Source organism: Pinus tabuliformis, chromosome 9 (assembly GCF_031772625.1).
Source record: "Pinus tabuliformis cultivar Carrire ecotype Pingquan chromosome 9, CPIR1, whole genome shotgun sequence".
Lineage (NCBI taxonomy): Eukaryota > Viridiplantae > Streptophyta > Pinopsida > Pinales > Pinaceae > Pinus > Pinus tabuliformis.
Window position 1 is genome coordinate 730,351,734 of NC_142307.1, and position 24,684 is coordinate 730,376,417.

General features: G+C 39.5%; 1 protein-coding gene across 1 annotated transcript in view; it reads right to left on the minus strand.

Moving 5' to 3' along the window:
* The window catches only part of LOC149150784 (polycomb group protein EMF2B-like), a 293,618-nt gene that overhangs the window by 134,882 nt on the left and 134,052 nt on the right, over positions 1-24,684 (minus strand). The window lies entirely within an intron of this gene.

Below are 24,684 nucleotides of genomic sequence, written 5' to 3' on the forward strand. Positions count from 1 at the left end.
ATAAGAGGCAGTTTTGAAGTGGAAGCTTGATGGGCACTGCATTGCATATCTGAAGTATTCATCATGTATTGAGGGTTTGATAGTGTTATTGTAAAGTAGTTTTTTTGGAATAGAGAGAGCAAATTGTGTTAGTCTTTCTGTTGGTGCTAGTATATGGCTAAGGGCAGAATGCAGAAGCTATGTATAGTTGTTTTGATTGTTGTGAGGATTTGTTTATATTGTTGAGCAATGAGCAGGTATTGTGTTAACCAAAGTTACTTGTTGGTTGAGAAGAGAAAGAGTGATTTTTTGCTGCTAAGGTTTGACAGTGTTGATGTCTTGAGAAATCTTGGTTGTTGAGCAAAGTTTGTATTTGCAAAGAATTTTATTTTGATATTAAGCACAGGTGGATCCAATCTGAAAATTGTGAAACATGGTTAGTTGTGGTGAACTGAAGGTTGGAGCCTTCAAAGCAAGTGATGGCTTGTTGAAAAGGTTGGCAAGGTGGTGCAAGGCAGAGAGTGTAGTCTCCTTCAGGTTAGAGCCTGAGAACACTTCAGGGTAGCAGGGTTGTGCAAAGCAGAGGGTAAAATTTCCTTCAGGTTGGAGCTTGAGAACACTTTAGGGTGGCAAGGTGGTGCAAGGCAAATAGTGGAGTCTTCTTCAGGGTGGATCCCGTGAACACTTCAGGGCAGTAGGGTGGTGCTAGGGCAAGTTGGAGCCAATGCATGGTGTTGGAGCATCCTTTCAGTCGGAGTCGATAAAACCAAGGCAATGGAGCGCCCTTCTAGTTGGCAATGGTAAGCCTAGGCATTAGAGCGTCCTTCTAATTGGAGCTAATAAATCAAGGCATTGGAACATCCTTAAGGTAGGAGCTTGTAAACCAAAGGGTTGGAGCCTCCTTCAATTGATGTTGAAAATCTTGGAAGTTGGAAGTTCTTATTGATGTAAATTTTGAAGACCTATATTAAGAAGCGTTCAATGGTTTTTCTCCCGAAAGGGTTTCCACCTAAAACTCTCGTCTACTGTCTTGGATGATGTGCATTATTGAATGGTGTTATTATTTGTTCATGTGATGTGATGTTAACTTATGCTTTGAACTAATGGAGAGGATAATTAATGCTTTGTCAGCTCAAAATTAACTAATTGAAGTGAAATATCAATTCATCCCCCTCTTAGTATTTCTAACATTTTGGTCTTCTTCCTGAGGTTACCAATTTCTTCTAGTGCACTAATAAGTTCTACTTCTAGATCCACCATGCCTTCAACACTTTCTCCTTCTACTTTTTCTTTTTGCTCCTCTGATTTCTCAACGTTGGATTCCTCATTTGTTGCTAAAAATAGGATCTCCTTTCTATCATCATTGGAATCATATTCTTCTTAAAAAAAATCATTATCCTCTTTGGAATAGAGATTTTTCTTTTTCGAAGATTTTCCTTTGACAACCCCTTTTTCTAAATTCTTGTTCATCATCACTATCTTCCCTCACTTAGCAGAAAAATGTCCTATCTTACCACAGTTAAAACAGATGAGATGTAACTTACCTTTGAATTTGAATTTTCACTTTAGCTTTCTGACTAGCTGAGCAATTTTTGTATGAGATTCATCACTAGAATAGTTACCAGGCTTGTATTTTCTTAACTTCTTATGTACTTTAAATGTTGTTTCCTTATGTGATGAGTTTCTCGTTCTCATTTCTATGCAATGAGAATTTTGTGAAGCTTGTCCATTTTCAAATTCCCCAAATCTCTTAATTCTCCTATGGCAGAGACCTCGGCATTAAAAGGCTGACAAAGAGACCTCAAAATTTTTTGAACAATTGTTATTTCTTTAACTTCTTCACCAAATCCTTTGAAAGAATTAACCACTCCATCTAGTCAAAGAAGACAAGCAACAACAACGTCTTCATCATTCATTTTCAAGTTTTCAAATTGTCTCTGGAAAGTGTGACGTTTTTCCTTCTTTACTTTGTCATCTCCTTCATCGTTGCTTAAAAACTTGTCCCACATCTCTTTAGTTGATTAACATTGCATAGCTTTAACAAATTCTGAAATTGGCAAGCCACTTAAAATGGAGTTCATAGCTTTTGCATTAGAGACATAAGCCTTTCTCCCATCTTGATCATTTGGAGGAGAGGATGGGACCTTATATCCATTTGTAATAGACTACCAAACTTCGGCACCAAGAGACATCATTTGTGGTCTCATTATTATCTTCCAAAAGACAAAATTTGTTTCATCAAAGAAAGGAATTATTATTGATGCTTCTCAACTGGCCATGGCCCCCTCTAAGATCTTCGAGCTATTAGATTGTTCTTGAAGAAACATGCTCTCATACCAATTGTTGGAAATACTGAGAGGGGATGGGAATCAGTGTTTTGTTACTTTTGACCAATTTTCATTCAGTTAATCTTTAAGTTGAATTCACATCACATAATCCATCATCCACAATGTATTAACACAAATATTAAAGTGCAAATCAAATTTGAAGAAAAAATACTTGAAAACAATCTTTAATTCATTACAATCTCTTGTGAGTACACCAATCCTTTGTAAGCACCAACTTACAAAAATTGTAGGCCTTAAGGCAAACCTGAAACTCGGCCTCTACACAGACAGAACTCGGCCCTCAAGACAGGGCTAAAGCTTAGCCTTCTCCTCACCAAAACTCACCCTACTCGGCCTCCAAAGACACTTGTACTCGACTCTCAAAAACAAACCTCCAACAAACCAAAAACCCTTCCCAAGAACAATGCCAAAAACCATTCAAAAGATGTGCAACCCTTCCACGAAAAGTTGCTTCAACTCGGCATTACTTCACTTCTTTTTCATTCATGAGGTACGAACTTCAAACCTACTCCTTTGCTCTCTTAAACATAGAAACAATGTTTGAGACGAGTGGTTAGAAAAGCTCCTTCTCACACCTATTTATAGTGTGTTTGGACATTGTGTTAGGGTCACCTTGTCCAGTGGCTTGGTCGAGTGGTGCACTAGCAAAATGTATAGTGAATATTCAAAAAGCCATTTCTCTCCAACTGTTATGGGTTAGAAGGAGTGCCATATACTATTGGAAAGGTCTCGGAAATATGCCATTTGACTAATTTCCTCTTTCATTTGGACAACCTTTAACATGAATAAAACCCATTTTCAATAGATAAACAAAGCAATTAATAAGTTTTGTTAATTTGCAATTGATGATGTTATGGGTACTACGTAATTTAATCAATATTGTTACCTTCTTGATATATCTTCATAATATATCAATCTATCTTCAAGGTTTGTGAAGTACTTATGGTGGTCAATCCATGACAAGATATTGTTGGAGTAGCCACTTCTAGCTCCAAATTTTGTGACAGTTCCACTTCTTGATTTTCTTCATCTTCATAGTCTATGTAGAATAATTTCTTCTCACTGCATTTATGACCCTTAAAGTACTTGTTATCATAATTGAAACAAATTCTCTTCACTATTCTTCCATCCATTTGCAAAGCGAGTCAACATTGTTGATTTAGGAGAGGAAGCATGATTTTCTCTAGTTTTAGCAGTGACTAATTTTCTAGTAGCCATTTTTTACTTTCAAATATCATTGCTAGACTAAAAGCATGCTCTAGAGATTTAGGTTCAAAGAGATGCACTTCATGTTGGATGCTTTCCTTTAAAGTTCCCATAAATAGGTCTAACAAATTATCCTCTGAAATATTTTTTACCTTGAGACTCAACTTTTGGAATTATTGAATGTGCTCTATAACTGGACCTTTTTTGTTGAATATTTACCAATTGACTAAAGAATGTGTTGCTCTTAATATCCCCATAATGTTCTATCAATTCCTTCGTAAAAATGGACAAAGATATAACAAAACCCTTTTCCCTTTCACAAGGCCATTGATACCATACATGTTGGTCTTGTTCTGAAAACATGGATGCAATATTTACCTTCTGTAAAGAAGCCACCTGGCGTAAATCAAAGTATTGATCCATCTGGAATATCCATGGTAGAGGATCATTACCATCAAACTTCATCACATCGATCTTTGGAATATAGTAGTTCATTGGTGTTCACTTAAAACCCTGATGATGTAGATCTTGGACTAAAAATTAATGATTATGATTATATGATTCAATATTTGTGCTCTACAATTATGATAGCAAACTTCCCATATGTGACTGAGTTTCAATAGCATGTTTCTCCTTATGTTCATGATTTCCTTGGATCTCCACATCCCTTTTAGGGAGACATTTTAATAGAATGGTTTGTAATTCTTTTATTTCTTCCCAGATGGATTTTTCTATATCTTCCTTGACATTTTGCTTTTCTTACTTATTTTGATTCATCTTCTCCATTTCATCCATCATTTATCTTTTAAAGTTTCCTTGGGAACTTGATAAATCCACCTTTTTAAACCGACAACCATCCATTTCATTAACTTTCTTCTCTAATTGGGAGAAACTAAATTCTAATTCTTCATTGTCTTCATAAATGAGCCTCCAAGAGGTTTAATTGGTGTAGGAGCTTTTGGATCTTTCTTTGAAGCCATGTGAGAAAATAAGAATAATACTCCTCCTTATTACAATGTCTGGCCAGCCAAACAAATGGATCTTATAATCAAAGGTTACGTTACTTGTAGGTTACGTACCTTTAAATCCTAGAATATTTGAAAGGCTGAATTTTTTTCTTGACATACCTCTGAGATCTAGAACACAAGAAATAGAACAAAATAATAATTTTATTGAAGAAGACAGTGAGGACTCCAATCCTCTTTTACAAAAATTTAGGCTCCAGCATGTACAACAAAATCTATGACTTCTTCAAGGCTCCAACCTTGAATGAGGACTTCAATCCTCACAACAAATCCAAGCACCAACTTGGTCAAAATGAGGACTCCAATCCTCTTAGGCTCCAACCTTTCCAAATAGACTTCAAAATCAACTTCTTCAAAATGTCTCCAAAATCAGTTCCAAATACACTTCAAAATAGGTCTACAAGGTCTTCTCCAAACCTGCTCCCAGAATTCTTCAAGTCTACTTCAACAAAGGCCTTCAAAGCTACTACAGTAAAGGCTTCTAAGATTGTTATGTCTTCAAGTCAGCTACAAAGAGTCACCAAGTTATGTCCAAAAGTCCTTAAAGTCAGCCTCAATAAACGGTCAACAAGGCTGCTCAAAAGCCTGCTACAATGGAACTTCAAGCTCTTCTCAGGACTACTTCAAACTCCATTCCAAAGATGCAAAAGGAGTTGATTCAAAATTGAGATCAAGTCTACTCAATTGCAAGGTCAAAGTCTTTACCGCAAGGCTCTGTTGCAAGGCCAAGTTTTCACCACAGTTATAAGTCTGAGTCTGCCACAAATAAAGGTACACAGTCTGAGATCCAAGTCAGCTCAGTCTAAGATGCCACAATCCGAGATTAGGTCTAGTCACATTATGAAATGCCACAATCCAACATGTTACAGTCTAAGATGAGTCTGCCATAGTCTGAGATGCCACAGTCCAAATTTTTCTTCAGCCACAGTCCAAATTCTTCCTTGGTCACAGTCTGAATTTTTCATCATCCTTGTCCAAACTTTTCCTCTTTTTGATGTCACCTCCACAATCTGAGTTTGCCCCTTTACACAGGTTTGATCTGAGTCAAAGTTTATTCATAAATTATGTGCACAAAGTCTACTCACAAAGAATATAGGCCGAATTTTGTGCTTGGTAGACCGAATTCTTCTGCTAAAAATGATGCCAAGATGTGCTCCAAGAATAGATAGTGTTTTGCTCCGAGATCTGGTCAGAAAAACCTTAAGAAACCTTATCCAAGAAACCACGACATTGCCTTCAATCACCTACAAGGTTCATGAGATATGAACCTTTAATCTCTGTCCTCAAGCCGAGTTCTTTTTTTTGCTTGACCGAATTGGTGATCAAATAGAGGAGGGATGACTTATATTAATATAAATTCAATCACACTCAACTGTCAATATTCTTGAGGAGGGGGGGTTGACTTGTACTTATGTACGCCGACTTGACAGTGATCAAAAAATAAGTATTTTTCAACTTGTAAATTCAATTTCTCTTCAACGAGGAGGAGTTAGGAGGCATGCAAGTACTCATAAGAAAGGGCATAAAGTCCTTTTTAAGCCTATGCACTTTTCTTCTTCAATTGGATAGCCTTTGACATCAATAATGATTTGTTAAATTTCCATAAAATTTTACAACTACTTGGTGAATAACTGAAAACAAGGCAACCAATGTTGGAACGAAATTTACTTTCACCAAGATACAGAGTTTCTTAACTGATAAGAAGTACAATCTAAACACAGAGATAAAAGCACAATCACACAAATTGACACACTTGATTTCTCAGGAAACCCAACTGGGAAAACCTGCTTCTTTGTTGTAGTATTTTATTAATAGAGCTTGAGCAATTGAATCTCTTACAAGGCAATCTGTCACACTGAGAACACACTTGTTCTCTTGCTGAACTAGCTTGGACTCACCCTGCAAACACCTGATCCCCTGCTCCTACTTCCTTGTGCAGATCCTGGCCCTATTTCTTAGTCCACTAGGGCTCCTATTTCCTAGCGCAATAGTGGCCATTTCCCAACACAAATTCGTCTCCTATTTCTTAACGCAAATCTGCCCTATTCTTTAGCACAAGAAAGCCTCCTCAATACTGCGCACTAGCTCCTCCAAGATACACACCCACAAGCAAAGATGATCTCACACAAACTTGTGCACTCAACAATGAATAATACATGTTCCTTCGTCCTTCTTTTATAGATTTGATCCATGCTAAATTAGGCAAGTAAAAATTTAGAACTCGAGTTGTGATTGACAAGTTAACTCAGTCGAACTGGTTCTCTCTCCAATCATCACTGGAGTCATAACTTGTACTTTCTTCAATTAATAATTAAAGTCCCAACTCGTTCTATCTGAACTCCAACTGCTACCCAATCTTGTAGTTAAATGAAGATGGCTCCACACAACTGATCCTCCAACACTACGCATGAACTCAAGTCTATCTTATGATTTCAAATCATGCCAAGAGAAAGACAAACTCGTGGTCTTTCTGGCTAAGGCACAAGCCAGAAGACCTTCACTCGCTACAATTTTCAACACAATTAATTTCTCCAATATAGGGAACCAAAGTCTGAAAATTTTACAACAGATACCTAGAGATCTCTCCTCTCTCTCAAAATTTCATGAATTCCCAAAAAAATTATAGTGAAAATTCCAAACTGACCCTTTTGAAACTGATTTTAGGAGCATTCAAGTACCATAACTTCCTCATAGCATATCCCTAAAAGTATAGTGAATTAAGGTCTGAAACTTAAACTAGATGTTCCCAAGATTTCTCCTCGACATGCCCCAAATTTCACCATTTGAAGCATTCCAGAAAGGAGAAAAAAAAAAAAAATTATAGAAAAAATGCCAAAATGAATCATTTGAAGCAACAAAACCTTAGGATCATAAGCTTTGATAACAAATGTTATCAGCCTTGTGCCTTAAAAATGATAAGAAAACAATAATTGTAGTTCTCTTTGAGGGGGGAACCTCCTTTTACAATGAAGACAATGTACGAAATAAGATTTGATGACTCTAGGACTAACTGTCCTTAGTATGTATATAGAAGACAAAAAGGTACAATTATAATAAAATGGGACCATGAAAGGTTCTAGCCTACATAACAATATAACAATAAAAATGTAATCACTCAATATCTAGGGGCTTAATAAGGGGTTTTAGTGTTACCATGGGGCTTATATAAGGCTTAACAATAATTAATAGATTTTGTGTATGTCAAATATAAGTTGAATGTCATGTTCTAGTGCAAGCAATGGTAACATGTTTTGAGGTTCTAATGACTGAAAGATTGATGAGTTAAAGTAGTGTTGAAAAAGCTTTTCTCTCATCAGTATGATACATGACAGCTAGGAGGGAGGCCAAACCCCAACTTTTCCTACTAGTCGCACTTCCCAATCATGCATTTTTTTAACAAGTGTTTGTGCTAGGCTATTTCTAGTCAATGGTGTTGTTGAAGAACCAAAGAGAATCATTTTCCTTAACAAAACCATTCTAGGAAATTACTTTCTTACCATGTTTCCTATCCAAGAAAAAGAATGTGAATAAGATTCTCATGTTGATTTTGATAAATAAAAGCAAAGGTCAGTCTATTGGGGATAGTTCAAAAAAGCCTAAAGGCATGATGTTGACTTTGTGTTTTATCTTTTCATGCAAAGGGGAAGTAAAAGGGGTATAAAGTCGAGATAGCAGACCCAAGTCAAGCTACATTTTCTTATAGGTCTTGCAAGTTGGCTCGACTTCACCCTTTATTCACCATTTTCTTATAGGTAAGGAAATTCATTACAGGGATAGGTGTGGTGCTTTTAAAGTGTGAAAAGAGGTTTGTAAAGGGTCTTGTTACCCCTCATGTTAGCAAGGGCACATACACTTTTCACTTTGCATTATCATTATTGTAAGCCCAAGGTCACAAGTCAAAATCCTTGTAAAAACCATGTGAGTCTTTGTATTTAGGTGTCCTAGGCCCTGTGATGATGGTCGGCCATGGCCAGTCCCTTTGCGTTACATCCCTAGTTCCTTTTGTCCTACATGGGATTGTAGGATTTTAAATAGATTTCATTTGGACTCATGGTTTTTGGGAACCTTCGTTATGTAGGGCTGATCACCAGTGTATGGGCTAGTCCATCCCGTGCCAGGGTCCATCTATGTCTTATCATACAATTACATGAGTCATTGAATCTGCATTTGGCCTTGCTGCAGTATCCCTCAAACAACTCTCAACATGCTAGTCTCACAATTTTTCATCATGTTAACGTTTCCAGAGGCAGTACATATCATAACACATGTTGTCCCAGAAGGAAAAAAACTCAACTTAGTCTCAATATGCTTAACAAAAATCTATATGACATGCCACGTTTGAATTTTTCCAAGATGTGAAGGCATCATCAAGAAAATGGGAGTCAAAGGTGGTGCAACAATTGGTGGGGATTCCAAGTGGCATAATAGGGGTAGGTTTTCACAGAATGAGATATACAATGCATCAAAGGTGATCTATGAAATCAGTCAGAAAAAACCCAAGTGGCATATTTCTCAGTTTCCCTAGGACGTAGGAGATACTCATTTATTGCATGATAACATCACTAGCTGCCACATCGACTCAAGAAACATGGTGTGAATGGACATACAATAATTCAAAATTTAGGTAAAAACATAGCTGAACAAAACCCAAGTAGTGGAATCCTCAAATTCTCAATGGCAATGAAGATCTATCCAAGCGTACCAAATCAACCCTCTTACTAGTTGTTAAAGTCAAACAAGGAGGAATATTGAGGGACAAAACTAGCAAAGCCAAATTCTCCTCTAAAGTATCAAATCAAACTAACAAAGGCCAAGTCAACTTCCTATGAAGCAAATCAAGCCAAACTAAATGGAAAGAGTCACCTAAGATAGTTATTGGGGAAAAATAAGGTGCATGCTGAGCAATTTTGGGCTATTATTCATCATCTTTTACCTTTACGAGGTCAAAACAAAGGGGATGTTGTGCTTGCAAGGGTCAAATGGACCAAGTCAAATTCTTCTTATGGACAAATTCATGTAGTAAAAATATTTTGATGTAATTTAGTTAGTCTCTGATGCGTGGATGACAAGTCAAATATTATTTTTGAGAGAGGATTAACTTGCAATTATCTAGTTGTTACAAATAAGATTATAATAAGCTAACCTCTCCTCTCTTTTAAGTTGTTGATTTTTTAGATCATATTAATGCCATAATTTAGAAATTTCATTTTTGCAAAACATTGTCCCTATTATGAAATTTGGATTTTCCAATTTTTTGTTTATTTGATTAATTTGGTAACTAGGCTATGAATAAAATTATTTCATAACTAGTAAGGATTGCACAAGTGTTGTTGAGAGGCCACATACCCACACTGGGAGGGTGGAGTAGGCATTGGTCTACTTCATCATTATCATTGTAGTTGGATCCTTAAAAGGGATAGCTTCAACTGGGTGAAGTCATTACATCACATAATTGACCTGGAGATTGGAGACACATCACTAGAGGTCTCTCCTAGTTGCATCCAAAACATTTTGAAAGATTTTAGACATAGATGGGGGTGATACACTTTTTTCAAGTCCAAGCCCACCTCACTCTCTAAAGTGCCTGATCAACTTGAACATGATTGTGCTTCACAACTCAGCAATCTTGAAGGTAATATTTGTGACCAAGTTCTTTCTCAAGAACCAAACCTTTTTTTAAAAATCCAAAAACTTTAATAATCTGTTTTAATTAATTTAATTTGCTAGCTAGTTAACCCTTGGGACTTAGCATAAAATACAAATCTATATCAAGAGATGAATATACTTGTTTTTGGGGTTTATCCCACATTATCTTCACAGGTATATTGAGTGTTAATTTGCATATCTGCGTTAAATTACAATCGTAGCATAACATGTTTTGCCTATTTTCCAAGGTACGAGTTTATTTCCAAGTATTATTAAAACCTTGTAGTTAGTCTCTAAATTGATTTTCCAAGATAATATCATGCATTTGGGACTTAAAAAACCATTTACACTCTTACTTACTCCCTGGAAATTATTTCTGCATTTTCACCTAGAGGGGTTTTACCCCATATAATCTCAATAAATAGAATTTCTAGCTTGCTGGAAATTCCAATTTATTACATGTTCAATGCTTAAGGGTGATCCAAAGTGATAAATCTTTAATCTCCTAGATTTCACACCCCTAGATCTTTGATTTAGAGCGTTTAAACGCTATTGGATGGCCATTTTAAGGGGTTGTCACTGTTGTTTTCTGTGTTTTTATGCAGATTTTCCAGCCTGCAATCATAGGACAGTGAGCTAGCCAAAGGCCTAAAGGAAAAAAGACTTATAAATTTGGTTAGTATATTAATTGTAGATGCATCCGAGGTATTTACATGTTATACACGCTCAATGTTGGCTTACATTCATTTTTTGCATACATTACATCTTAAATCAATATAATAGCAAAACCATGTTGAAAATATAATGGTCTATGCTAAAACAATTATTTATTCCAAAAAACTTCTTTCTGCTGCAATATTATTTAAGCAATTGTAGATAGAACATAAACCAAATGCACAATAGAAGACAGCCAAAAACAAAATGAGACACGGAGAAGTTAGGTCCAATGACCAGGGCAAAACCCACAAGGAAAAAACCCAACCAGATTCTTCTTATATTAGATATCAATTGTTCAGCAGAGATACAGAGTACAATGAGAGATCAAGAGGATTCTTCTTATATTAGATATCAATTGTTCAATAGAGATACAAAGTACAACGAGAGATCAAGAGAATGAGTAAGTTCACCCAAATCTGAGCAAGTTGTAGCATAAAGATCATTGGTAGCAGCCGCGGATGCAAACACTGAATCAACCTTCCCTTCAACTGGATCAACACTAAAACACTGAAGCATTGAATCAACCTTGGCTCACCAAGTTTTGCTCTTCCTCTCCAACTCTCTCTCTCAAGTTTGAATTCTTCTTTCACAATGCACAAGTAGTAGTAGTCAGGGGAGGAGACATAAGACACATATATAGGAGGAGCAATGAATTCTTGTCATAAAAGAGGAGGAATGTTGAAGTTTCTAAGTTTACTTACTTAGAAACCCTCCATGCACTTTATCCAATTCTTTCAACCACGGTTGACCAAAAATTATGCCAATCTTTGAGTTTAACATAGTTACAACACGGAATTGAGAGACGCATTCACAGTGGTCAATTATTACTTGTAAATCATTAATTTCATACTCTTTTTGGCCAAAAATATTTGTTCTCTCCCTTATGCTTGACTCTAGTATTAATAGTGGATTCGTGAATTTAACATTGATATATTTTTTCTCGTCACTTGTCTTGATACCGATATTAATCTCCTTCCCTTGGGTATTTCTTTTAATATAATTAATTTACAATCTGCAATTGAAAGACACTTATAGGAAAGTTCCCTTCCTTTGTTTCTGGATTATAATTCGTTCTTTTTTCTTCCGTAATTGATTTATAGATGGAACTCATATTTCTTTCTTTCTCGAAATCCTCGCTCAATTTATAATAATTCAAAAACTTAATTACAACTTCAATAATTTTTTATATATTTAGGATAAATAATACCTTAATTTCATTTTCTTTTCTCCTTTGAATTTAATAAAGGGTAATATTTTATTAAATCACCTATGTATATATAACTTTATATTATAGATCACCCTTTTTTCTATCTTTGATGTGAAACTTTGTGACTTTGGAATTTGGCCTTCTTATATATATACATATATATAAAACATTAATATTTATATTTTATAATTAATTTCCTTAACTCAAATTGACCTTTATAAAAATTTGATAAACCTTGTAGAACTTTTTTATATAGATATAAAGGGTCACGATTTTTCCAAGGTGTCTGTTGTATGGACGTGCTTGTACGGATTGTGCAACAATGTTTGTCTTCAATTCTATTTTGTTGTATGTCAAATTTTTGGCACGAACAACTAGTCGAGGAGTTGGTACAGACGATCAAAATTGTCATGCCCCTACACATGCGGTAGTCTTTCAACCGCTTATAGCGAGGTGCGGCACCACCGAACACTTTCTTTTCACCAATACTTATGTTCATGGACTATACCTTAACATTAGATACTTAGTTTTATTTTCTTTCACCAAGTATTATTATTATCCTTTATACTAATGAACACCCTTACACATTCATTATCCACAGCAATTATAAATATACAACACAATTGCAACAGTATAAAGGGAGGGGCAACTCCCTGAATATGAGTCTTGCCCGAATTCAATATATTTTCAATCTTTCCTAAAATACAAGTACACCTTGGGAACCCCAAGTTTTATACTTAGCCAAAATTCCACTCGGCAACACCTTCGTGCAGCCAACCGAGTTCACCGTTTCACCACACAAGTCTCCTTGCCCGAGTTGGGCGGGCGCGCCCTCACACGGACCGCCAACCAAAACTCCTCAACCGAACTTGTGTTACCCAGCGAGCGGGCGCCTTCGTGCACCCTCCACCCGCACTTACAACCGACGGGCAGGTGCCTACACACACCCTCCACCCGAGTTATCAACCGACGGGCGGGCGCTCTCACGCACCTTTACCCGAGACTTCAACCGACGGGCGGGCGCTCTCACACACCTTTACCCGAGACTTCAACCGGCGGGCGGGCACCTATACACACCCTCCACCCGCATTTACCTCCGAACGATGGGCGGGTGCCTTCGTGCGACCCACGACCCGTGTTACCACCGCAAATGGGCGCACCGTGTGACCTGCCTACCAACCGAACCTTCAACCCGTGCAGCTCATGCTGTTTGCCCGGCGGGTGGGCGCATCCAACCGATGTTCGACCTGCGCCTTAAGCCAGCTCCTCCACGGTTACTCCTGCACCTTCGCACCTCAGCTCCTCGCTTGAATGCTTGTTCGTTGTGATTCGATTGATTGATCGAATTATGCTCCATGCTCCATCCTACTCCATATATATGGGCGGCTGGGCGAGTCGTGCCACTCGGCCGACTTGTCCAACTCGTTCAGCCGACGCCCTCATACTTGCAACTCGTTCGCCTTCGTTTGGTCGGCCCGCCCATCACACAGGACCACCAACCCATCCTTCGCCCGAATCTTCAAGTCTATGAGGTCGGCCCATGGGTGATGTCAACTCGTCCCCACGGTATAAACTCGCCTTGACCAAGATTCCCACGCGCATTTGTCACACGCTCACTCGTATGCCTTAGCCATAGCTCGTCTCTTCGCACTGGATGTGCGTCCTACCCGTCGCACGAACCGCAGGTCCTTACATCCTCCACCTGAAGTCATTGTCGTCCTCGACAATATATACCACCCTGGCAATCATCCTGTCACCAACATTTTCATATCCAAACAAGCTTATCCATGATACCAATCAGTCCATATATCACAAACATCCTTGCAACATATGTAAAACGACCAATTCCACCATGTGTCGTCCCTTTCCGTAGTCTGCCTGCCAAGATACTTCCCAACGCTGTCACGCCTCTGTACACTGGTACCCATCATGACTCGAACTAGTTGGGTAGCTAATCCAACCATGCGTCCAACCCATAAGATGCACATCCTTATGCCATCATTAGTCTTTCCCTGACTTCCGCCACATCTCAGACTCATAAAATCTACTCAAAATCCCATGCTCAGGTCCATGGAAACTCCATCCCATCTGCAACATGTTCAGTTCATGGCCTTGTTGTACAAGGAGCATACAACCTCTCCATCGGCTCATACAACATCTCCATGTCACCAGCCTGATGTCCATGACTCTAGTTGTCCATGATGCTCAACCAAGTAGTCTCATCCCAACATCTGGTCATCTGCATCCAAGTCTGCAAATCTGTCATAAAGAAGCCCCCTCCAAGGCCCCTTGCTAAGGTGGTGCAGCCCCTTCCAATCAAGGTCCCTACACCAACCCATCACCAAGGTTGTCTATAGAGAAAGGAGGGTTAGGAAGTTTCCTCCCTGACTCTCATCCACCCATATGTCAGATTGATACTGTGTCCTCAAGTATCTATGCACAGCCTCAACCTCCTCACATGTACACCCAAGCTCACCAAGCTTGCCTTTCATCAACTGAAAGTCATATATGCCCATAACATACCTGCAAAAGTCCACTATACCAGCCGGATCTCTACCTGCATAATCCTCTCCGACCACCGCTTCTGAAGTAGTACTCAAACTCCCTTCATATGCAACTCCATTGTGAAGATCATCAGTAGAACATGTCTCTGTCAAGTGCTCCAAGATTCGTGAGATTGACCTCTCACTACCTTCCTTCTTCCTCGCTCTTGCAACGAAGTCAATCAACTTCCCTTCCTTCGTTTTTTGAGTCATACTCCCAAGTCCTCTTTGCTCCACATCCTCATGCTTCACATTCGGATCTTTGGGATACAAAATCATAGAATTCATCCTCGGTCTATACCCCAAGCAACTCTTTCTATTCATCAGAACCAACATAGTTCTTCCTCCAGTGGTGATCAAGAGAATGTCCCAGTCTACCATTGGTATGGCTTGTGCAAGCTTCATGAAATCTTGCCCCAGCACCATAGAATGATCATCCATGTCCACGATCCTCAAGTCCAACTTTCCAAACCACAATCCCACTCTCACCTGAGTGTTCTCCATCACACCAGTAACAGCCTTCATGGTAGAGTTGACTGCTTTGAAAGCACTACACTCCCTCTCCATCTCAGCTTTATTCCCAAAAAGACTTTGTTGCCTTCTTACTCAAGAAGCTATGAGTAGCCCCCGTATCCACCAAAGCTGCAAATCTCTTGCCCTTCACGGTCACATGCACAAAACTCAGCTTCAAGGCATCACCTCCTTCTGTCGGCTTTATCTTGTGTCTCACATCAGCAACCTTCTTCAAAAACTCGGCCTCAGAATTGTCCATTGGCTTGTGCTCCAATTTGACATTCCTCCTAAGGTACTTCACTTCCTTGTTTGGCTCTTCTAAGCAATTCGATCCTGGCTCAGCTTGACTTCCTTCAAGCTTGTCCTCCATCGCATTCTGCTTAAGTGCACCAACCAAGTACCCATTGACTACCTTCATGGAACTAAGCTTTTGAACATCCTCTAGATTGTTACGGTAGTGAGTCCCCAACTTGTCAATATAGTCGAGCTCATCCTGCTCAATTACAACAACCTTCTTACCAAGAAGTTTCTTCTTTATCTCTCCCTCAAGCTACTTGATTTCGATCTCCACCATGGCACTTTTCTTCCTCAACCGGGCTCTTTCATCCAAGAGCTCTTGAAGATCAAGACCATTCCATCGGATCTCCTTGTCAAGTTCCTTGAGTTCACCATCCATCGTACTTCCGTATTGGGACTTGAGTTCTTCAAGTTCCTTCCTCAGCTTCGAACAGCTTTCCCGAATCTTCACATTCTCAGCCTTCATCGAAACCCAGTCAGAACTCCATCTACTCACCTGTTCCAACACTTTGTACTGGAGAGCTTCACCTGTATTATGGCTAGATTCACCTTCCATAGGTTCATCTACCACCTTCACCATTTCAGCCTTCTCCACATTCCCCAACCTTCACTAAGTTCCTGCAAAACCGAACCAGTTTTTGTTTCACTTGTGTGAAACCAAATTCCTTCACTTGCAAGTACCTGTTTCCACTGTCACCTCTTAACGAACCAGCGCCAACCGTGAGCTCTGATACCAACTGTCACGCCCCTACACTTGTGGTAGTCTTTCAACCGCTTATAGCGAGGTGCGGCACCACTGAACACTTTCTTTTCACCAATACTTATGTTCATGGACTACGCATTAACATTCGATACTTAGTTTTATTTTCTTTCACCAAGTATTATTATTATCTTTTATACTAATGAACACCCATACACATTCATTATCCACAGCAATTATAAATATAGAACACAATTGCAACAGTATAAAGGGGGGGGCAACTCCCTGAATATGAGTCTTGCCTGAATTCAATATATTTTCAATCTTTCAAAAAATACAAGAGGGGCAACTCCCTGAATATGAGTCTTGCCCGAATTCAATATATTTTCAATCTTTCAAAAAATACAAGTACACCCTGGGAACCCCAAGTTTTATACTTAGCCAAAATTCCACTCGGCAACACCTTCATGCAGCCAACCGAGTTCACCGTTTCACCACACGAGTCTCCTTGCCCGAGTTGGGCAGGCGCACCCTCACACGGACTGCCAACCAAAACTCCTCAACCGAACTTGTGTTACTCGGCGGGCGGGCGCCTTCATGCACCCTCTAGCCACACTTATAACCGGCAGGCGGGCACCTGCACACACCCTCCACCCGAGTTATCAACCGGCGGGCGGGCGCTCTCACGCACCTTTACCCGAGACTTCAACCGGCGGGCGGGCGCCTATACACACCCTCCACCCACGTTTACCTCCGAACGATGGGCAGGCGCCTTCGTGCGACCCACAACCCGTGTTACCACCGCGGACGGGCACACCGTGCGACCTGCCTGCCAACCGAACCTTCAACCCGTGCAGCTCGTGTTGTTTGCCCGACAGGCAGGCCCATCCAATCGATGTTCAACCTGCGCCTTAAGTCGACTCCTCCACAGTTATTCCTGCACCTCAGCTCCTCGCTTGAATGCTTGTTCGTTGTGATTCGATTGATTGATCGAATGATGCTCCATCCTATGCCCTCCATATATATGGGCGGTTGGGCGAGTCATGCCACCCGGTCGACTTGTCCAACTTGTTCAGTCGACGCCCTCATACTTGCAACTCGTTCACCTTCGTTTGATCGGCCCGCCCATCACATGGGACTGCCAACCCATCCTTCACCCGAATCTTCAAGTCTATGAGGTCGGCCGTGGGTGATTTCAACTCGTCCCCATGGTATAAACTCGCCTTAACCAAGACTCCCACGCGCATTTGTCACACACTCGCTCGTATGCCTTAGCCGTAGCTCGTCTCTTCGCACCGGATGTGCATCCTGCCTGTCGCACGGACCGCAGGTCCTTACAAAAAGTGTCAAGAAGATGATGGAAGGCGTTTGGGAATAAACACGGTCTTGTTGGCTAGGGAACAGCGGAACACGACGGCACAAAGTTTCATACAGAGGAACACGATGGATATGACGGAACAGAGTTCCACGTAGAGGGCAAACAATTCCGATACTAAGTTTTATGGCACTATACGGAATATGTATTTTGCTGCTATAATTTATAGAATAGTGAATGGGTCAAATGGGTTTGCACAATGGCAACAACGACCGGATAATTTTTTGAAATGGTGCCTTATTGGGTAGCACTATACTGAGGTGAATGGAAATGGGTTGATGGCTTCAAGGGAAGACTGCAATGCTCGGCACGATTTGTCTGGAGGTCTTTACAACAGGCGAGAGGTGGTGTGTCTAGCAATAGGGTTGCTACAGTGATTAGGTGTTGGCGGTTGTGAACTGCAAGAATGGTGTCTGCAGCTATGAATGCTAGTGGTGGTGATGGCAGTCAGAGCCTATGCAGTTCGTATGATGCCGCTGCGTGGTGAACAGTGGCCTGGAGAAAGTCTACGTCGCTACTATTTTTTTGCGGGTTTGGTTTGTATGTTTTTAATCTCTTTTTTATATATTTTTATTTGTATATTTTATTTTATTTTATTTTAATATTGACCATTTTTTTCCAATTTTTTGTGAAACACTTTTCTTTTTATTTTTTTATAAATATATTTGTTTTTTTTTTTTATTTATTTTTTTTTTCTTTTTTTCCTTTAATGGCCGAAAGCTAATTGGCTAAAATGGAGAAACTCCAAATTCTACGTAGTTAAACGCTTCAACGACAACAAGGTTGACGAATGGGTTGATGGCCAAAAGCTAGATCAGAGGTGGCTCTAATACGAATGTAACGAACAAAGTTCGTATACTCAGAGGAATGCTCTGATACCAATGTAATGAACAAAGTTCGTATACTGAGAGGAATGCGTTAATACCAATGTAACAAAATTCGTATACACGGCAGAGTAAGCTTCAAAATACTTCGAAGAAGTAAATATCCATTGTAGGACAAGTAATGTATATTAAATATTGTATATGAATTGATATGAGATGATTACAAATGAGAATGAGGTGCCTTTTCATGAATAGTCATGTCTCTAAGACATGCCTCTTCATTACTAACTAACTACCTATTAGTTAATTAATTATTATTTATTATTATAATATTTATATTTGTTATTATTATATTTATATTTATTATTTTTATATGAATTATATTCATAACACCCACCCGCGACTTAGGTTAAACAAACAATATAAAATTGTGAGGTTTTTTACCCTACCCTCTCATCCTTTCGTCGCTTCACCCCCTGTAATCATTCACACTCTATAGCTTCTCCTCGTTGTGCTCGAGTTAGTCACCTACAACATGACATCCCCCCTAAACTTGGTTATAGGCCTAGTGCAACACCCCTTACCCACATTTCGATTGCAATCAAGGGTTTTATCAACAGTCTTATTGTGCTCGAGGGTTTCAACAACAGTCTAATAGCAATTGCAAGTATCACGGACTTCATCCATAGTGTTTTCACGGTCAAGAGCTACATCCACAATCTAGTCATAGTCGCGGGCTTCTTCTCTATTCATCACATAATCACTTTACTTCAACCCTTCTCTCTATTTTGTGCTAATTATTTTGGCCCTTATCCCTATTTTGGATGGAATGTTTCAACCCTTCCCTCTATTTCAAGCTAAACTTGATTCAACCCTTCCTCTATTTCAAGCTAAAGCTTGGTTCAACCCTTCTCTCTGTTCAACATCAGGCTAAGCATTTTTGCATTTCGTAGCCTCCATGGTATAGTTATTTATTCCATAACTAATAAAAAAAAAAACCATATTATTGATATTCATAAGAATCAAATTATACAAAAAAGGCCTAAGAACCAAAAGTTGTCCTGGAATTACAACTAAGATCTATTGTTGACCATTTTGAGTCTATAGATATCAAAAAACAAAATGAGAATGGATCCACTCTTCATTACATGATCTTGCATTGTTAGTCTTGGAACTACCATGATAGGTTCATCTCAAAGTCTTAAACATATCATGGATGACCTCAATACATCATCCAGACCACCTCCAAGAGAGAATCCCCACCAAGAGATTCTAAAATAACCAAATATCCAACATCTAGAAAAAAATTTCTTTTGAATATATATGTGTGTCTGTGTATTATTGCCATCCCCAAAAAAATTTGGGCCTGCACTCTAGCCATCCTAAAAACTCATCCCCGTCATCCCCAAAGCCAATGCAATGTAGCTTCCACTAAGGGTACTTTGGAATCATATTGCTTTAGTTAGTGGTAACCATGCAATATTAGAATAAGGATTGCAATTTGAAAGATAAAACATCTCATTCTAATGTTCAAGACAATAGAAACTTGACAATTGTTGAGATACCTAAAGGGAATATTAGCATAGTTAAAAACCTAACAAAAAACAGTGAAATCTATGTGTTCCTATGGAAATTTTGAGAATCCATGCTTATGAGAGATTTAAAAATTTCACCTCATCAACTTGAGGCTTCTCATATTCATTTCCTATGAGCTTTCAGCCTTATGGCCGAATCTGAATATAAATTATAGAAGCATATATTTCACTTATGTCCAACAAAATATATTAGGTAACCCAAGAACACAAACACTAAAACAATGTACTTCAAGGGAACCAGATTTCCAGCCCTAAGGGCACAATCCCCAACATATAATAGATCTGAAAATAACTTATCAATGCAGATTTAATGCAGCCACAAATATGTCATCTTAGCATCTATTTACTTATCAAATTACTCAACAAAAACTGCTCAGTGTTCTGTTAAATCTACACACAACCGACATCAAAAACAACTTAATTACCATGAGAACATAAGCTGAAAATCAGATATGGAAATACAGAGTTTGGACAACAAAATACACTTCATATATGCAGCAAATGAAGTTACAAGTACATACAAACATTTTATCACAAGCAGGTACAAGATTGTTCTTCAAGTTTATCACAAGCTACATCCCTCCACTACACCCAAACTTTAGCTGGGGCTTCCATCATCAACAGAAAACCCTAACCAAAAACCATGGCCTTGCAAGGCATCACACAAAGATAATCCTAGGCACTTCAAAGACAGCAACACCAACAAGTCCCCTCTTGATCTTCCTCCAAGTATGCCTCACACAAGCTCTCCAAGCAAAGCACTCCAAGTCTCCTCTTGGGATTCTTTGTCACAAACCGTACCACCTTTCTCGCTTGCATCAACACAAGTACAAAGACGCAAGACATGTTCATCAACAAGATACAATGGTTTAATGAACTCCAATTTGATTCCCGCACTAGGGTTTGCATCCTACAATCCCCATATCGTCTTCTCTTGCATCACACAAGAACCAAGACCTCTAGACAATGTTACAATGGAATATAAAGTATACAAAAACATGAGCTCTGAGTCTTCTTCAAACTAAGCATCACACTAAACTCCAAGACTCCTCTACTCTTGCACTCAATGTTCTTGCTCTGGGGTTTACATCACACAAACCCTACATCTTCTTCTTTTGCATCTCACAAGTGATATGATCCAAGCTCATCCATAGCACCAACAATTATCCTCATGACTCTAGATTTTACATCACAAACCCTAGTTCTTGCTCCCTAGAAGAATATTTCAAGATAATTACAAAGATATATTAATAAGTGCATCAATAGAGAGTAATGACAAAGGCTATATCCACCCTTAATGGAATATGTGAGGGACGCCAACATAAAACAAGGACTAGGTCCACAGAGGTAACCCTAGACAAGGCAATACAATGATGAAAAATGTCAAATGAGGATTTTACCCAACCCTGAGTTGGTGCACCCTCCAAGCATGAAGTCCCTTAGGCCCAATGCCCTCCTCCAATATGGTGTGATATCTAATAAGTTGTTATCCTAATGCTCCCTCTTCCATGGTGGTTCATGTTGATTTTTGGTAGCATCGGATGTGCTCTAGCCATGAAAATTGGTGGAGAGGCTAAGGCACATGATATCTCCAAGACCTAGAAATCGCTTGGGGAAATTCCACCCGGATGGAGAGATATTAAAATAATTAATATTTTTAATGAGACCCTAAGTCTTAACTTAAGAAAATTAAAATATTAATGTGTATTAATATAATATGGGTGAGAAAGTTCTAAATAACGAGGATCAAGCCAAATCTAATCTTAGTCATTGATTAGGGACTTAATCTCGGCCATTGAATCGTCAACAGGAAAAGTATAAGAGGAGGCTTGAGGATCAGTTGGAGACACACATAGTTGATTAAGAATTCGATTTTCTGGGGCAGGGTTTGCTGAGAAATCGAGTTAGTGATCTGTTGCAGCAAGGGGCAGTTCAGCAAAAGGCCGAGAATACATATCAGAGAGGCAGAGAAAATGTCAAAGAGACAGCGCAGAGCCTTGGAAGGCTAACGTAGAGGCTGAGGAGGCCAACACAGGTGACACAAAAGGCCAAGAGGCTAACGCAGAGGGCCAAGAGGCTGACGCAAAGGCAGCAGAGGCTAGCAAAGCCAACATTGGGCTGAAGAGGTAGCCCTGAGGAATTTTCGTGTGGCAGACTGGGCGCTGAGAGGCAGATGCAAAGTCGTAGAGAGTGACACGGTCCCTGGAGGGTGACGCAGTTCCGGAAGGAAGCTTGGAGCACCTTTCGCTGTTTAGCTAAGGAACTGTCGAAGTTGTTGTGGGATCAATCATCTAGTTGTTGATCAGCCGGAATATCTGTCTCCGAAGAGAGGTACTTCTGCCAAGGAAAATCTCTTAAGGGTGAGCCATTTCTGGCACCCTGGTTGTATTCAGAAACTACATAATAATAAAACCCGCATATCTGTTGCATTGCTTTTCCCGCATTGGGTTTTTCCAAGGACGATTGTCCAAAAATAACGGTGTTCCTTGTGTGATTGTCTCAGTGATTTCAGTTTCTGATTTGTATATGTGTGCATGCTGCATTTGTGTTTATTTCAATATTCATATGAATAAATAACTTGTTAATGGAATGAACAAGTACGAGATAATAAACCAGATAATGCAGTAGGGATTTCCAATGTGTCAGACTTGGAAATTTCCACAGTTCACTCTACAATTGTCCTCATGCAAGTTACTCTTCCTCTAGAAGTATGCCACATCATCTTGTAACGAACAATCCTCAACATGTGTGCCATGGTAGTTACTTGCTCTGATGCTTCACCTCAACATATGTGTCTAGTTTCACAACCACTTCTGTGAAGTAAGCTCCTCAACCTGAGCACCTTCAAGTCAAGGAACGAATGTCCAAAGTATGTCACATGCTCCCATGTTCCTAGGGCTCAGTTGTCTCCTCGAAGTGCTTAGCACTCATCCTCCTATGTATATACGTCTCCTAATCAAGCAACCGACCCACCACCCAAACAATTTTTTTGCATCCAATGGGTATGGATTAGACATCATGCCACATACAATAACAAGTGTTTTTATTCTGAAGGCAAGCCTACTCAACAATATTGTTGCAGTATTGCATTTTTGTGATATTGCTGGAAGTTGTAAAGACATCCCCTGTAAACTTGGAACTTTCTGATAGATTGTATTACAGTTAGACTTACATTGATACTGCCGATGATGCAATTTAACCTCATGAATGTGGCAGCAAATTCTTGACTGTGATATTCCACAGAAAAACTGAGCCTGCACAACTATGACCTGTGAACTGGCAGCAATCTTGGATAACATACCTTGATGAGCAGTGACCTATGTGTTGATATTAACAATGACTGGTGACAGAACATTCATAAGTGACCTTTGCTACTTTGCACATCAATAACCTTTAAGTATCCTCCAGATGTTTACTTCAAGTAACCAACAGTGTTTCCAAGGTAGTGACTTTGTATGGAAGCATGACAGTGACTTGAATACTTGAGCAGAATGCGATGGGGAGCATATCAGTGGCAGTATATGTGATCCTGTTGTCAATGACAATTGTTATGACAGTTCTCTTAATACAAATTATGGGGAGTATGGTACATGCAGTATTGATGATAGTGACCCTTAACATTACCTTAACAATAATATTGACATATTAGCATAGAAGTATCCAGACAATAAATAGCGGTGTGGCTCATAAAGTGACAGTGAAGTGAGACAGTGTTACTTGTGCCAATTAAGCAGAATGATGAGGCAGCATGACTGAATGTGCAGCAGAGATAGCAGCAATGGCAGTCGAAGTAGATCGTATCAGTGGTGGACAGTAACAGTAGCAGAGGCAGCAGATAACAGTAGGGTACAACAGAAGCAAAAGAAGAGGCAGCAGAGTGCAGCAGCTGAAGCAGAGAGTGTGGAAGCAGCAGCAGAGATGGACTTGAAGCAACAGCAGAAGTAGACTAGTTACAGCAGCAGATACACGAGCAGATAGAAGCAGTGGACATTTTCAGAGAGGGAACAGTCAAAGCAGAGGCAACAGTGGCAGCAGTTGAAGTGGATGTGACAGTGGCAGCAGTTGAAGTGGATGTGACAGTGGCAGCAGAAGCAGCAGGGCAATTATCACTCTGTACTTCATACCTGCAATGTTATCTCAAACTTGAAACAAAGTAGGGGTTAGGGGATCCAGAGGCACGCTGGTTAAAGAGGTGCTAGTCTGATTGGAACCTCACTCTTCTTTCATACGAAAAGCATGGAGGTGCTTGTTGCTCCACCAAGGTTTTGTTGTCAAGTCCAAGCTTTATAAAGTTGGTATTACAACTACAGGATGCACACTATACACCAGGGATGCAAAAGGTGAGCATGTCCCTTTGAGACGCCATCTATGAAGACATTTTGTCCATTGGTTTCAAGCTAACCTAACTTATGCTCTACAACCCAACTTTTGTGGAAAGGTTCACCCCAAGGAGATACTTGGATAAGGATAGCGGCAAATCCAAATGGCACATAATTTGGATGTCCACTCTTAGCTTTTGGTGGAAATACCGATGTCTTGTTACTTTTAAGGAGGAACAGTCTTTTCCTGTGAGAATTGAAGCTTCTTAAGCAGGAATTGGTTTTGCTTGTTCACGTCAACTTCAGTTTTTCCATAAAGATGTTGGCCCCCTTCCTGTTGGGGCATAGGCTCATATGCTAGTATTTCTGCCTGTTTAAGCATGGCGTCAT